A 14,430-nucleotide genomic window follows, 5' to 3' on the forward strand; every position below is an offset into this window, starting at 1 on the left:
AACAAAAGTTAAAACGTCACTCAAAGTATTTTATGGATTAAACAGGTTTCGCAAAATAAATAAATTAACTAATTGATTCATTCAAAGAGTAATTACAACTACAAGTAATTGATTAAAAAAATAAATAGATAAATATTTATCAAAGCAATGATTTATTTATTTTTCAGAGTTATTTCAGAGTTGAACAGAATTCAATAAATCTCTTAACAAATAAAAAACATAACAATGTGTTAATAATTTGTTTAAAAAATTCTCAGGTAAATAACTAAGTGTACTAAATTAATAATCCCACTTCTTAGGTAACCGAACAGTGCTCTGAGAGTGTATATACTTCTTTTTGCTTCAATGAACATATACAGGGGCGTAATGTGGCATATACAGGGGTTTACCGTAGTTGTCTGTAGGAAACAGTAGCCATACAGTGGCATACTGTATGTAACTTTGGCATACTGGGGATACATACAGTGGCATGTAAAGATTTACTGTATATACAGAGCTGTTATACTGTAGCATACTGTAGATATACCGTAGATTACTTGGAAAATGCTGTAGGATACAAAGAAAGACAGGGGATTTTCATACGGACAGGGATTTTAAAAGCCATTAGTTTTTGTTTGTTATAATTTTCTGTTGTGTGTTCAACAGTTTGCATATTTTGTAGAGGAGTTGTCCGGTTCTGAATATTTGAGACCTCAGAGAAGTTTTTTAAAAGCTGGCACTGTCTCAGTAAGTTGGACCACTACAGTTGTCAAATTGTATGCCATGGCTATGGTATAGTAAGTCCAAAAGTAATTATTTATTGTGTCCAATGTGATGTGAGGTTTCTGTCATTTAACTCATTTTCACATCTATGTCCGAAAATGGATATTCTAAATCAATTAAAAGAATATGGTGAGTTATTAGGGTTGAAAGATGGGGAGTTAACAAGTTCCATTAGAGAACAACAAGCTATTCAGAGAGACGAGAGGAATGCGGAGAGAGAATTAGAAAAGAAAAGACTAGATTGTGAGGCAGAGAAAGAGAAAGTGTCATTAGAGTTAGAGAAGAGATATTGGTATGAGATTGAGCAGATGAAAGTTGAGAAAGAGTTAAAGACGCAGGTAGTAAATACTACAAAGATCTGCAATCTGATCATAGTCAAGGTCGAGTTACGCGTAAAGCCCCAAAGCTTCCTGTATTTAATGAAGAGCATGATGAGATGGACAGTTGCCTTGTCTGGTTTGAAAGGTATGCAGAAGCAGAAAAATGTGGTGAAGATATTTAAGGCAGCTAACTTAAGTACGCTTTTACGGGGTAGAGCTCTTGATGTTTACTCGTTAATGCCAAAAAAAGAGGCTTCAACTATAAGAATTTAAGAAAAAAAAAGCACTACCCAGACGATTTAAACTGACGGATGACGGGTTCAAGAAAAAGTTCAGAACTTGTCGACTTGATCAATTAGAAACCTTTGCTCAATTTTCAGTTCGCCTTATAGTAGCTATTTTGACAGATGGATAGAAGTGGCAAAAGCACCAAAATGATTTCAGGGTTTGTACGATCTCATGTTGCGTGACCAGTTTTTACATGTTTGTAGTCAAGATTTGTGGTTATTTCTGAAAAAGCGCATTCAAGAGAGTCTACAGAAAATGGCGGGTCTTGCAGATCAATTCAAAGATGCTAGAAACCTGAGCTGATTACAGACAGTAGATAAAGGTAAGGGTTTATTGCAGAAGAAAAAAAGAAACCAATCAAGAAAACACACCCCTATATTAAGATCAGAGACAATGTACCTATTAAAACAACAAATGCCGGTAAGTTTATACCAAGATCAAATAGGAGATGCATTAACGACGTTCGAACCTGATATTTAAAGTCTTAAACTTTTTTGTCAAGTATATTTTTAGTTTCTGCATACATAGCTTAATTAAAATTCAAATCAAAAACTGGGGGTCAATATGCTTCTTCTGGCGCTACAATATATTTAATATAACCTTTTTGCACTGAAATTTGTGTCTTAATTAAAAATTACATTTTTGACGTTTTCCCTCCAATATTTTTATCCAATTAGAGCATGAAACAAAATGAACTCTAAGTTTGTTTTAAAAAAGACACTTAAAATTGTGACTAAGAAAAAAATTAATAAGCAAGAAAATTATTTTAAAGTCTTAAACTTTTTCTGAATTTAAGCAAATAGGTCAAATTTAACTTGAATATTTAGCAAAAGAACAGCAAAAGTTGGGGTATATATGTTAATTTTCAGATATCACGAAAAAAAAGTGTCAATTTTACGTTAAAATTGACTCAATCCCCCCCCCCCCCCCCGGATTTTCAGAATATATATAATTTACTATATTTGTCATACTTTGTTGATAAAATTCATAAGAAATAATTTAATAGAAATTTTAGAACCAGTATAACACATTTCACTGCAAAAAACAGCTTTGTGTGCAACCAGGATGAAAAAATAGGAATCCAAAATTAACAGTACTATTATAGTTCAAAATGGAAAAAAAATGATCATTTTCGTCTAAAAAACCTTCCGCCACAAAATATAGTCCCTAGCTTAATTATACTTGAATGGATTTGAATCGCGGTTTTTTCATTGAATATACTTAAATTTGCACTGTATAATTTAGATTTAATGTTAGAACTTAAAAATTATGCAGAATTTTATAAATAAAGGACCTGACCAAAAATGCTAAAAATCTTAGGATCGAACGTCCATTAGTGTAACAGAGTAGGGCATATCGCTTCAGAATGTAAAGCCAAACCAGTTGTTGGTAGTGTATCTAAAGTACGAACCGGAGGAGAACCATTCGCTGTACAGAGAGATGAAAATCCTGTCTATTTTGTAAGTACGTTACCGTCAGATTCTATAGTAGATTCAATGGGGAAAATATCGCCATCTATTCATACTTCTGATTTTACTAAGTCTACAATCTGTTCCATGCCTATTTCTGCGGGCTATATTAACGGGAATCCTGTGACAGTATTTAGGGATACTGTTTGCAATGGAATTGTTGTCCGAAAATCCAAGGTAAGTGATGAAGACGTTGTCCGATTTTCGGTCAACAAATGAAATGCTGAATTTAACCAAAAAGTTCAAGGGCAAGGCAAACAAACAAATAACTGCACAGTGTTTTAAATTGTCCCTATGTATCTATACTTTCGCAAAAGTAATGCTCATTCAGTTGGTTTTCCGTTACATTTAAGTTATTCACCTAAAACAGTCAGTAGTATGTGAAAAATAGGGTATTTTCCTAATATCATCGGAAATTATAAATTACCTAAAGGCTTACAAAGAAATGAGCATAACTTTTTGAAAACTAAACAGTAATATGAATAAATTAAAATAAAAACCTACTTCTTAGATTGTCGCCTTGCCCTTGAACTTCTTGATTAAAAATTGATATCTTTGTACAGTCAGTCTAAATATAGTTTTCAAACGCATCGTTGACCCAGCATAGGAGATAACTCTTTAATACTTGATAAAGTTTGTTTACCTCGTAGATTTTAAATAACTAGGCCTATACTTGCAGACTGCGCTGTGATCTTTCTACTAAATCGAACAGTATGCATAAAACACTGGATATTACTTTCTATTTTGTGACTTCGTTCTCTATACAATGTATGAATTATCTATGTTGTAAGACGTCTTTCAGACCATCCGCATTTCCTCGAATATGTGTAAACACGCATGCAGCTCCATGTAGGTGTAAAATTTGCCGCAGCATGTAATCTAAAACGCCGATTGTTAATAAGAATGGGAATATTCAATTATAATAATCAATTGATAGCCTCCATCAATAATTGATTCAATAGCTATACCCCTCTGTCACTACTGTACATACACTTGTATACAAATATTTTTTTTCGCATACAAGATTTTATCATGGCTTTCTTTCAAACCTTCAACTCCTATGGGTTTTAAAGTGTACGTTTTAAGAACTAATACTTAGTGGAAAGCATATATATTCCTGTATTTGTTAAAGGGACTACCATTTTATTCCAAAAGAGGGGGGTTAGATCTCAAAAATGTTGAAAATAAATATGTCCCAGACTGGATAAAAAATAAATAATCTGCCCCAGACCAGTGCCCCCCCCCCCCCCCATAATTTTTTTAGCTTCTCACACATTTTTCAATGAAGAGGAAAATAAATAATTTGTCCATCATCTTATTGGAAATAAATATTAGTATACCTGTCCTTCATTGACATGAAAAGAAATTAAAAAAAAATAATGACTTGGGAAAACTTGCCACCCTCCCCCCTTTCAGAATAAAATGGTGGTCCCCTTTCCTGTTTTGAATCAACTAGGGGAGCCTTTAATCTCCTTTTTAGTTACTATTATTAAGAAAAACAAATTAACACAATGTACATGTTGGAAATAAAATCTTGATGGACATTGACACCCACCACACAAATATATGCAAGTCAAGATTATCAAATCTTAATAGCCTTTTCAACACCTGTACAGTAAGTACATGTATATTAAAAATTCAAATCATTTTTTATGAAGAAATTTTATTTCATAAACAGCTTTCCAAATTTTCAAATTAAGGTAGACTGTACAAGGAATACTGAGCAGCTTTAAATTATTTCTATAACTTCATGTTCTTGTGGATGAAATCAATTCTGAAAATACATGTATGAGAAAATCAGGATATACATGTAGTAACATACCATTATTGAGAGTAAATTGGTGTTTAAAATTGAATTAAATTCAGAGCAATGTATGGAATGCACAAACATTGGATGCATAATTAGATGTTTGCAATTCTACTGTTATATTTTATTGTTTGCCAGGAATATTGCATGGTAATTTGGTTTATAGCTAATATGGAGCATACCATTTTCTTTACATGATGGATTAACTTGCTGCCTGAATGAATCCATTCGTCCAATTCTTTAGGAATAGCTGCAAAACATTATATATGCTTTTGCTATGAGATTGCTTAATAAAATACATTGTATAATAAAATCACATTACATTTGACGAAACAATTCCTGATATACTGTATACTGTAGTGAATTTATGAAATTCATATTAAAAATTAAATGGAAACAAGTTGTGTTACCAAAATTTTCTGGGAAATTCAAACTTCTGACATTTACAAGAACAAATAAATAGAATATGCAAAAAACATTCTTTCATCTTTACCAAAATGAAAAATAAACATAATCATGCACACATGCATGGTTAAAAAATGTGAAATGCTTTATAAGTGTACATACCCTGTGGAGAAATGAATGCATTTTGTATTTATTTATTCTTCAATCCTGGAACTCTTGACTGCTACAATAATAACAGTAATATATATCATATAATAAAAAAAAATTATGTATACATTACTGAAATTAATTGACTTGACATGAAGTCAAACTAAAAAAAAATAAGTATTTTATTCCCAATTACTTTAGAAATTCTATAAATTTAAAACCATAGATCTAAAGTGAAGGTTCTTTGTTTTCAACATATAAATACAGATATTTTTTTTACATTGTGTAGCCTGTTTGTATGCCAAAAAGACAACAACATTACATGTTCAGTAATTTCATTGTCAACTCATTGACTGCAACAATGAAATCTCAAATTTAATGTAGTAGATAAGTTTGTATTTACTGTTGAACCCCCTTTTTACACATGTTGTCTCAAAGAAAATAAGCTAATTGACTCTATATTTAGTACAATTACATTTTTTAATTTCTAATTAAAAAAGTGATCAACTTTATGTGGGCTGTTGGGAAGGGGGGGGGGGGACACACACTGCACTGCATTAGTTTTTCACTGAATGTGATACATCTAAATAAACACGTACACACTCGCGATCGTTTTTTTTCTTCGATGTTAACAAAAATAGTCAAAAAAGCATATCTACATATTGTACATACATGTGCATACATACCTGGGCTGAATGCACTGCAGTGATGGATCTAGGGAGCTAGTGCAGATCGTTTCAGTCTCAGATTTTCTGTAATAATGTCCTCATATCCCCGTAATAGGGATAAACAATGCCTTGTCTCTGATCTTATCCCTATTTTCTTTAAAGATTGCCTGGTTAATGCATGTAAATCCACTGCATATCTCAGCTGATGTAGCCACGTTTTTAGATGTAAACAACATTCCGTGTCATCGAGTGCAAGCGCTTGGCTGAAGCCGAATGCAGCCAAACGGCACATAAGAAAGAGAAATATTTTAAAAACATGCTATTCTATATAGGAGAAAATCACTAATAATTATTTATTTAAATATGGAAATATTGCCGTTTGTTACAAATTCTTGCAAATATCGGTAAATAGTTATTTTGAGCTCTATTTCCTTATAAGGATCAATCAGGGCGGAGCAACTGTCATGACGTCAAACCTCATTATGACCTCATTACCATATTTTTTCCAAGGGTTGCCTTAACCGTACTGCGTATCAACCTCTGAGGGTATCCGATATAATCGCATACAAATAGATCCACACCACATCAAGGCTGCACAAGAGGAGGATCCAACACTTACAAAAATTATTTAGTTATGCAGGATATTATATTGATCACCAGAAGAAGAACGTAAAGTCAAATGGTATAAAGGAATGGATTGCTTTATCGAGAGTTTGTAACGAATGACGACAGCGTCAATAAGGTATTTTCTCAGCTTGTGATTCCAGAAAAATTTCGCTCATTAGTCATGAAGTTAGCACATGATTCTTTATTGTCAGGGCATTTAGGTATTCAGCGGACAATAACCAGGGTTAGCTCAGAGTTTTTCTGGACAGGACTTTTGAGGGACATCCGACGGTTTTGTCAGTCCTATGATATATGCCAGCGTACGCTTCAAAAAGGTATGGTTAGTAAAATGCTTTTAGAACGCGTGTCATTACTTGATGTACCATTCCAGCGAGTTGCAGTTGATATAGTGGGTCTGTTATCTCCAATCACGGAAAGGGGTAACAGGTACATACTTACCCTAGTAGATTATTCAAGCCGTTATCCAGAAGCCATAGCTCTGCCAACTATAGAGACAGAAAGATTTGCAGAGAGAGGGGCTAATGGAAATTTTCTGCAGGGTAGGTATAACAAGAAAAAAGTCAACGGACATAGCCACTCAATTTACGTCATCTTATATGAAGGAGGTAAGTCGACTCATTTCTATGAGGCAGTGGACAACCACACCTTACCACCCCTTCTGTATTGGTTAGTCGAACGCTTTAATGGACACTTAAAGCAAATCTTAAAAATCGACTTTGTGCAGAGAAGCCCAGGGATTCGGTAAGTATTTAAATGCAGTTTCTTTGCTGAAAGTGAGTTACCGCAGGAAAGCTTGGGATTTTCTCCTTTTGAATTAGTCCATGGAAGGTTAGTACGAGGTCCTGTGCCTATTTTGAAAGAACTTTGTATTAAGGAAATAGAAAATCCAAAAGTGAAAACAACTTATCAGTATGTTTTAGATTTGAAAGAGAGATCTCAATCCATGGCCCAACTTGCCAGAGAAAACCTTGAAAAATCTGCTACCAGGTACAAGAAGTTCTACGATAAGAAAGCTAGAAAAAGATCTCTAAATGTAGATGACAAAGCTCTTATTTTAATGCCTACAAACCACAACAAGTTGCCTTTTAAATGGAAAGGCCCTTTTGAGGTTGTGAAAAAGGTAAATTGTAAAGATTACCAGTTAAAAATGAATGGCAAGGTAAAGACTTTTCATATTAATCTCCGGAGAAATATGCCGAAAGAGCAAAAGGTAAAAATGTTCTTGTTGTGACTGATGAAAGTGTATTTGATTCAGTTAATGTTACGTTTGTGGATTGTGTTGGAGACACAACACAAGAAGGACAGTTTAGACGATTATCTTACAGTTGATTCTGACCAAGGCACAGCTGTATATATCAATGATTTGTTATCGACCGAGGAGAGGAAAACGCTGATGAGTATCATAGCCAAGTATGATGATGTTCTACAAGACCAACCAGGAAGAACAAATATTTTGAAACATGACATCCGAATGGTAAGTGATAAGCCAATACATGTCAAGACACGCTCAGTTCCCTTTTCTTTGGAAGAAACAGTTAACAAAGAGGTGAATGACATGCGCAGCACAGTTAAAGTTACAAAAAGGAGGCGGAGCCTAATTTGCACGGAAAAAAATGACAATGACATCATACAAAATATACGTCATATAACATTTCTTAACAATACCACAAAATGAGTTGATTTGCTAATTTAACCAGGAAGAAATAATCAAACTACATAAAAACTAACTACAGCGTGCTTTTTTGTCGTTAGTTAAATCCCAGATAACAAGTTATAAACAAATCACTGATCTGTTAATATGATGTCATTTCTAAAATCGTGACGTAGTTTGTATGCAATGAGACACAGATAAAGTGATATTTTCTGAACAAACTATGTTTCCTGTAATTAAATTAAAATATTATTTACATATATTCTATGGGTCAATAATTTGAATTTAATGTCTTCTTCACTATTTTATTATAATAATATATTTTCTGTACATTATGTATTTAATTGACACTGCCGTATATTTGTATGCAAGCACATCGGAGGGTGATGTGGGGGTCTTAATAAATCGATTTAGTGAAAGGGCATACACTCTATGGATCATAGTAAGCTTTTACAATTCAACTCTAGAACTATTAAGGTATCTGAAAAGTGCAGAGATCCTGATGAAATCTTAGAAACAATTTATTTATATCAATATTTCATGCCGCTGACCAGCTAAAAATATAGCATTTGTTCATACAAATATAATTTTAACAATTAAGTTGCAGAATTTAGATAGGATCGCAACACGTTTTAGAAGCCACAATACGTGTTGTAAATATTTATAAACTAAACTTCGAAATTTAATTTGATTGTGTCCTTGCACTAGTAATATTTATATCTAACATCAATGTGCTAAAATCACTCGCCTTTCGCATCACGTGACAAGTCTAAATATAAAATCTTATCGTCCTCGATATGTAGTTATTAATCATAATTACAATTATCCGATATAAATAATGTACTAAAAATAATCGCCATCCCGATTATGGATACATTTTTAAATACAAAATATAGTCGATGTTTCCATTGCGTGTCAAGGACAGATGATACAAACAAAAATGGATGCCTGGATCGGTATATATTTTTTGGTCTTATTTCATTGCAATTGATGCAAATAACAAACTTCTAGAATATAAAGAAATTGTCAACCTTCTGTGATGTGATGTTCAAAATGCCAATCTGAAGCAATCCTTATTAATCTATACAACTATTTTTCACTTCAAATCCCACTTATGTGAAATTTTGAATAAAAAATTAAAAACCATGCGGTGAAACTTATTCATTTTACTAATTAAAACATGACACAAAATGTTATTTTCAAATTTTTTGACATAAATTTGTTTTTATCATCTATCCTTATAATTAAAAATCATTGAACCGTCTGAGTCTCCTTTTTGTTCACCGATAGTTATCGTTCCAAAGAAGGATGGTACCAATCGGTTTTGTATTGACTTTTGGCTTCTTAATAGACAGACAATTTTTGGTGCGAAGCCAATACCAGACACAGATGAAATGTTTGCAGGATAATTTCAATTTTGTGTTTTGTGTTATGCCTTTTGGTTTAGTTACAGCACCAGCTACTTTTTCACGATTGATGCAAAAAGTTTTGAGTGATATGGAAAATGTTGACAATTTTATTGACGACATAATCATTTTTACAAAGACATTTGAACAACATCTCAAAGTACTTGACGAACTTTTTCAGCGTCAACGCAGTTCAGGTCTAACTACTAAACCAAGTAAGTGTTCATTTGCCTATCCCAATTTGAATTGTCTAGGTCATGTAATTGGCAATGAACAACTGAGACCAATTTTGGACAAGGTCAAGGCCATACAAGAGGCAGCACAACCAGAAACTAAAAAGCAATTACGATCGTTCCGTTGGTTAATAGGCTTCTATCGTTTGTTTCAGATGTATTTATACGGTCAAAAGTTTGTTCTTGAAACTGATCATAGTCGTCTTGTGTATTTAAACAAATCAAATATCATAACTCCTAGGATGATGCGCTGGGCACTCAGTCTCCAGCCATATTGATTTAGAATCCAAGTCATTAAGGGAAAAGAGAATGTAAGCGCAGATCATTTGAGCCGTTTATACATTTTTATAAATAGTGTGCTTTTTAGCTCACCTGAGCCGAAGGCTCAAGTGAGCTTTTCTGATCAAAAGAACTATATGCGGTATATTGCATATATTTGCCCCACAAAAGTCAAATTTTGAAAACTTCCTTAAATGTGCTGAATTCAATAAATTGTATGAGAAATATAAATTAACAGAAAATATTATAGTGTCAAATCAGTGTATTCACAATTTTTGTTTTTATAACGTCACAAACTAATCCGATTTTATATCCTTTTTCAGAAAGAGGACAAAATGGACAAAATTTCAACAATTTTAGCTTTAAAATTAATAGAGCGCAAGTTTGTTCAGAAAGAATATTGACATATTTCATTGATATTATCATTCTACACAGTATATCAAAATATTGATCCTGAACACACATGCGCTTGGTGATTTTTACTCAAAATATCGACGAAATATGTACATTTTTCTGTAAAATTCATAAAAAACTGAAATTTACGTCATGTTTCTGACGTCATTTCGTACATATGGCGTCATTACTTATAAAAATTTTCAGTGCTTTGAAGTCAGCATATACTCCCCTGTTTAAGAACTTAATTAAATATATCTCCATCAAAGTTTGATTTGGGGGGGGGGGGCAAATATTGGTTATTACCGAATAAAGTCCTTTGTCCGTTGTCTGTCGTCGTTGTAGTCGTTGTCGTTGTTGTCGTCGTTGTCGTAAACTTTTCACATTTTCATCTTCTCCTCAAGAACCACTGGGCCAATTTCAACCAAACTTGGCACAAAGTATCCTTTTGTGAAGGGGATTCAAGTTTGTTCAAATGAAGGGCCACGCCCTTTTCCAAGGGGAGATAATCATGATTTAGAGAAAAATTATTGGCATTTTTAAAAAATCTTCTCCTCAAGAACCACTGGGCCAGGAAAGATGAAACTCATGTGGAATCATCCTCAGGTAGAGTAGATTAAAGTTTTTTTTCAAATCATGACCCCCGGGGGTAGGGCGGGGCTAAAATGGCCGATCAAAATTTTACATAGGAATATATAGGAAAAATCTTTCAAAATCTTCTTCTCAAGAACCACTGGGCCAGGAAAAATGAAACTCATGTGGAATCATCCTCATGTAGCGTAGATTCAACTTTGTTCAAGTCATGACCCCCGGGGGTAGGGTGGTGCCAAAATGGCCGATCAAAATTTTACATAGGAATATATAGGAAAAATCTTTCAAAATCTTCTTCTCAAGAACCACTGGGCCAGGAAAAATGAAACTCATGTGGTATCATCCTCAGGTAGTGTAGATTCAATTTTGTTCAAGTCATGACCCCCGGGGGTAGGGCGGGGCCAAAATGGCCGATCAAAGTTTTACATAGGAATATATAGGAAAAATCTTTAAAAATCTTCTTCTCAAGAACCACTGGGCCAGGAAAAATGAAACTCATGTGGAATCATCCTCAGGTAGTGTAGATTCAAGTTTGTTCAAGTCATGATCCCCGGGGGTAGGGCGGGGCCAAAATGGCCGATCAAATTTTACATAGGAATATATAGGAAAAATCTTTCAAAATCTTCTTCTCAAGAACCACTGGGTCAGGAAAAATGAAACTAATGTGGAATCATCCTTATGTAGCGTAGATTCAACTTTGTTCAAGTCATGACCCCCGGGGGTAGGGCGGGGCCAAAATGGCCGATCAAAGTTTTACATAGGAATATATAGGAAAAATCTTTAAAAATCTTCTTCTCAAGAACCACTGGGCCAGAAAAAATGAAACTCATGTGGTATCATCCTCAGGTAGTGTAGATTCAAGTTTGTTCAAGTCATGACCCCCGGGGGTAGGGCGGGACCAAAATGGCCGATCAAAGTTTTACATAGAAATATTTAGGGAAACCTTTTAAGCTCACCTGAGCCGAAGGCTCAAGTGAGCTTTTCTGATCAAAATTTGTCCGTTGTCTGTCGTCGTCGTCGTTGTCGTTTGCATTGTTGTAAACTTTTCACATTTTCATCTTCTTCTCAAGAACCAGTAAGCCAATTTCAACCAAACTTGGCACAAAGTATCCTTTTGTGAAGGGGATTCAAGTTTGTTCAAATGAAGGGCCACGCCCTTTTCCAAGAGGAGATAATCATGATTTTGTTAAAACTTAATGGCATTTTTAAAAAATCTTCTTCTCCAGAACCACTAGGCCAGGAAAGATGAAACTCATGTGGAATCATCCTCTGGTAGTGTAGATTCAAGTTTGTTCAAATCATGACCCCCGGGGCAAGGGTGCGGCCAAAATGGCTGACCCAAGTTTTACATAGGAATATATGGGAGATATTTTTAGAAAATCCTTCTCAAGAACCACTGGGCCAGGAGAGTAAAACTTATGTGGAATCATCTTCAGGTAGTGTAGATTCAAGTTTGTTCAAATCATGACCCCGGGGCTAGGGTTGGGCCAAAATGGCCGACCCAAGTTTTACATAGGGATATATAAAGAAACCTTTTAAAAACTTCTTTTCAAGTACTTCAAAGCTATGCTTAGTGATATTTATATGGAATCATCCTCAGGTAGTGTTGATTCTAGTTTGTTCAAATGATGAACGCCTGGAGGGGGGGGTTGTAAATTCAAGCCCGATGTGTTCAGGTGAGTGCTGTGGCCCCAAGGCCTCTTGTTGTGATATTTCAGAGTTTGATTCTTACATTTTAAATTTTTATTTTTGTTAAAGTACTGCGTACTTTTGGAAAAAGGGGAGATATTGTCACATGTAAATCTACAATTATTTGAATTGCTACATTTGAACACGCGGGCAAAATTCTATTAGCCTGTGGTGAGCCTCCGTTTTTCATTATGCACATATTTAACCCTTTTAAAGCCTCAGATCACTGGACCTTGAAAGAAAATTTGAGTCTGTGCGGCAGTCAGACACGGCAGTCCTGCGTTCCTATACTTCTCTAGATTTTGTCAAATTTTGCTATAAAATAGTCATGGCAGATTTCACCTGTTATTGTCAGTATGTAGTGCCCTACTTTTCTGTGGTAAGCCTTGTTTTTCATTGTTCACTAAAATAATAATATAAATGCTGTAAATATCTTAAAACAACCAGTTTCGGGATTTCTCAACATAGTCAGCGTTAACTGTTTTGCTATTTAAGATTTACTATCTTTTATATATTTTTTATACGTTATTTATATGTACAGTTAGTCAAAAGTGTTCGAGTAATGATTGTACGGTATCCTGTTCGTGTCTTTTAATTTGTCTTTTGTTTTGTTATATTTGAAACAAAGTGTAAAGTAAAGGCATAATATTGTAGTAAAGTATCTTAATGCTATTTGTACGCCATATGTTTCACTGACTTAGTCAAGGTAGAATAGTCTGTATGCTTCCTTATCACCCCTGCGTAGCATTTGTGAAATTCCAAGAAATTAATACGCGAATAATTAAGATCAATATTTTTATTTATTATTTTTTTCTCACCAGGACCCATTACTCAAAAAAGTAATTTGAAAACTAATTAGTAATGTACATAAAGTTACAGCGTGCATGTTTATATATATCTAGAGTTTAAAACATGACACTTTGAAGTTGTACGCAGAGGTATTAAGGAAGCATACAAATATTCTACCTTGACTAGATCAGTGCTATATTATGACGTCATAGTAGGCGCGATGACGTCAATTTTATAACACAAGTTTTCGTAATATTGGTATTTACATATGCACTTTAACTCAGAAAATAAATAGATACGTGTAAACATTGACAAAAATAAAATGTTTTTATTTTCTTATGCTGTATCTGTCATTTTGATTAAGATCTATCACCGATGATGTCATATATGTACTTCAAGTAACTTGGGAAATGATCATGTCGTGTAAAGAGAATTTGGTTAAGACGGTATTTACAAAGATACGTAAAATGGAGTTTAAAAGGAAATATCGTGAATATTATGTGAAATTCATATGGCGTGTTCAGTTGATTAAACAGGTATGCTAATTTATTTTCATCAATTATATTCTTTATCGAAAAACAGGCAGCTCTATATGTATCCTGGTCGGCCTTTCCTCTGTCATTCGTGACGATAATAATGCAACAGAACAACAATAAGCTGGATATTTCAAAACATAAGGTTTGTACAAATGGAACGTTTGCCTTCTGACAAACTTGGAAAGTGCAGCTAGAATCCCGAGTTAAGCGTGGTTTTACGAAAATTCTTGGTTCATATGTATAAAATTTAAAGCATAGGATAAGGTTTCGTGCCAATGTGTGGAAGAATTATTTTACTGAACGGACAGTGGGATTTTAGCAGCAATTTTTAGGCAAAATAGATGTTTTTCAACTATATTATTTACGCATA

At 34.0% G+C, this 14,430-nt stretch overlaps 1 long non-coding RNA gene across 1 annotated transcript in view; it reads right to left on the bottom strand.

The window, feature by feature from the left end:
* The window catches only part of LOC134257212 (uncharacterized), an 18,470-nt gene extending 6,092 nt beyond the window's left edge, over positions 1-12,378 (bottom strand). Inside the window, exon 1 of the long non-coding RNA XR_009989874.1 lies at positions 11,990-12,378. This is a non-coding gene — a long non-coding RNA (uncharacterized LOC134257212). The remainder of the gene's footprint in view (positions 1-11,989) is intronic.
* Between the last annotated feature and the right edge of the window lie 2,052 nt (positions 12,379-14,430).

This window comes from Saccostrea cucullata, unplaced genomic scaffold, assembly GCF_032062105.1.
Source record: "Saccostrea cucullata isolate Sc308-1 unplaced genomic scaffold, CSIRO_AGI_Scuc_v1 ctg2135, whole genome shotgun sequence".
Lineage (NCBI taxonomy): Eukaryota > Metazoa > Mollusca > Bivalvia > Ostreida > Ostreidae > Saccostrea > Saccostrea cuccullata.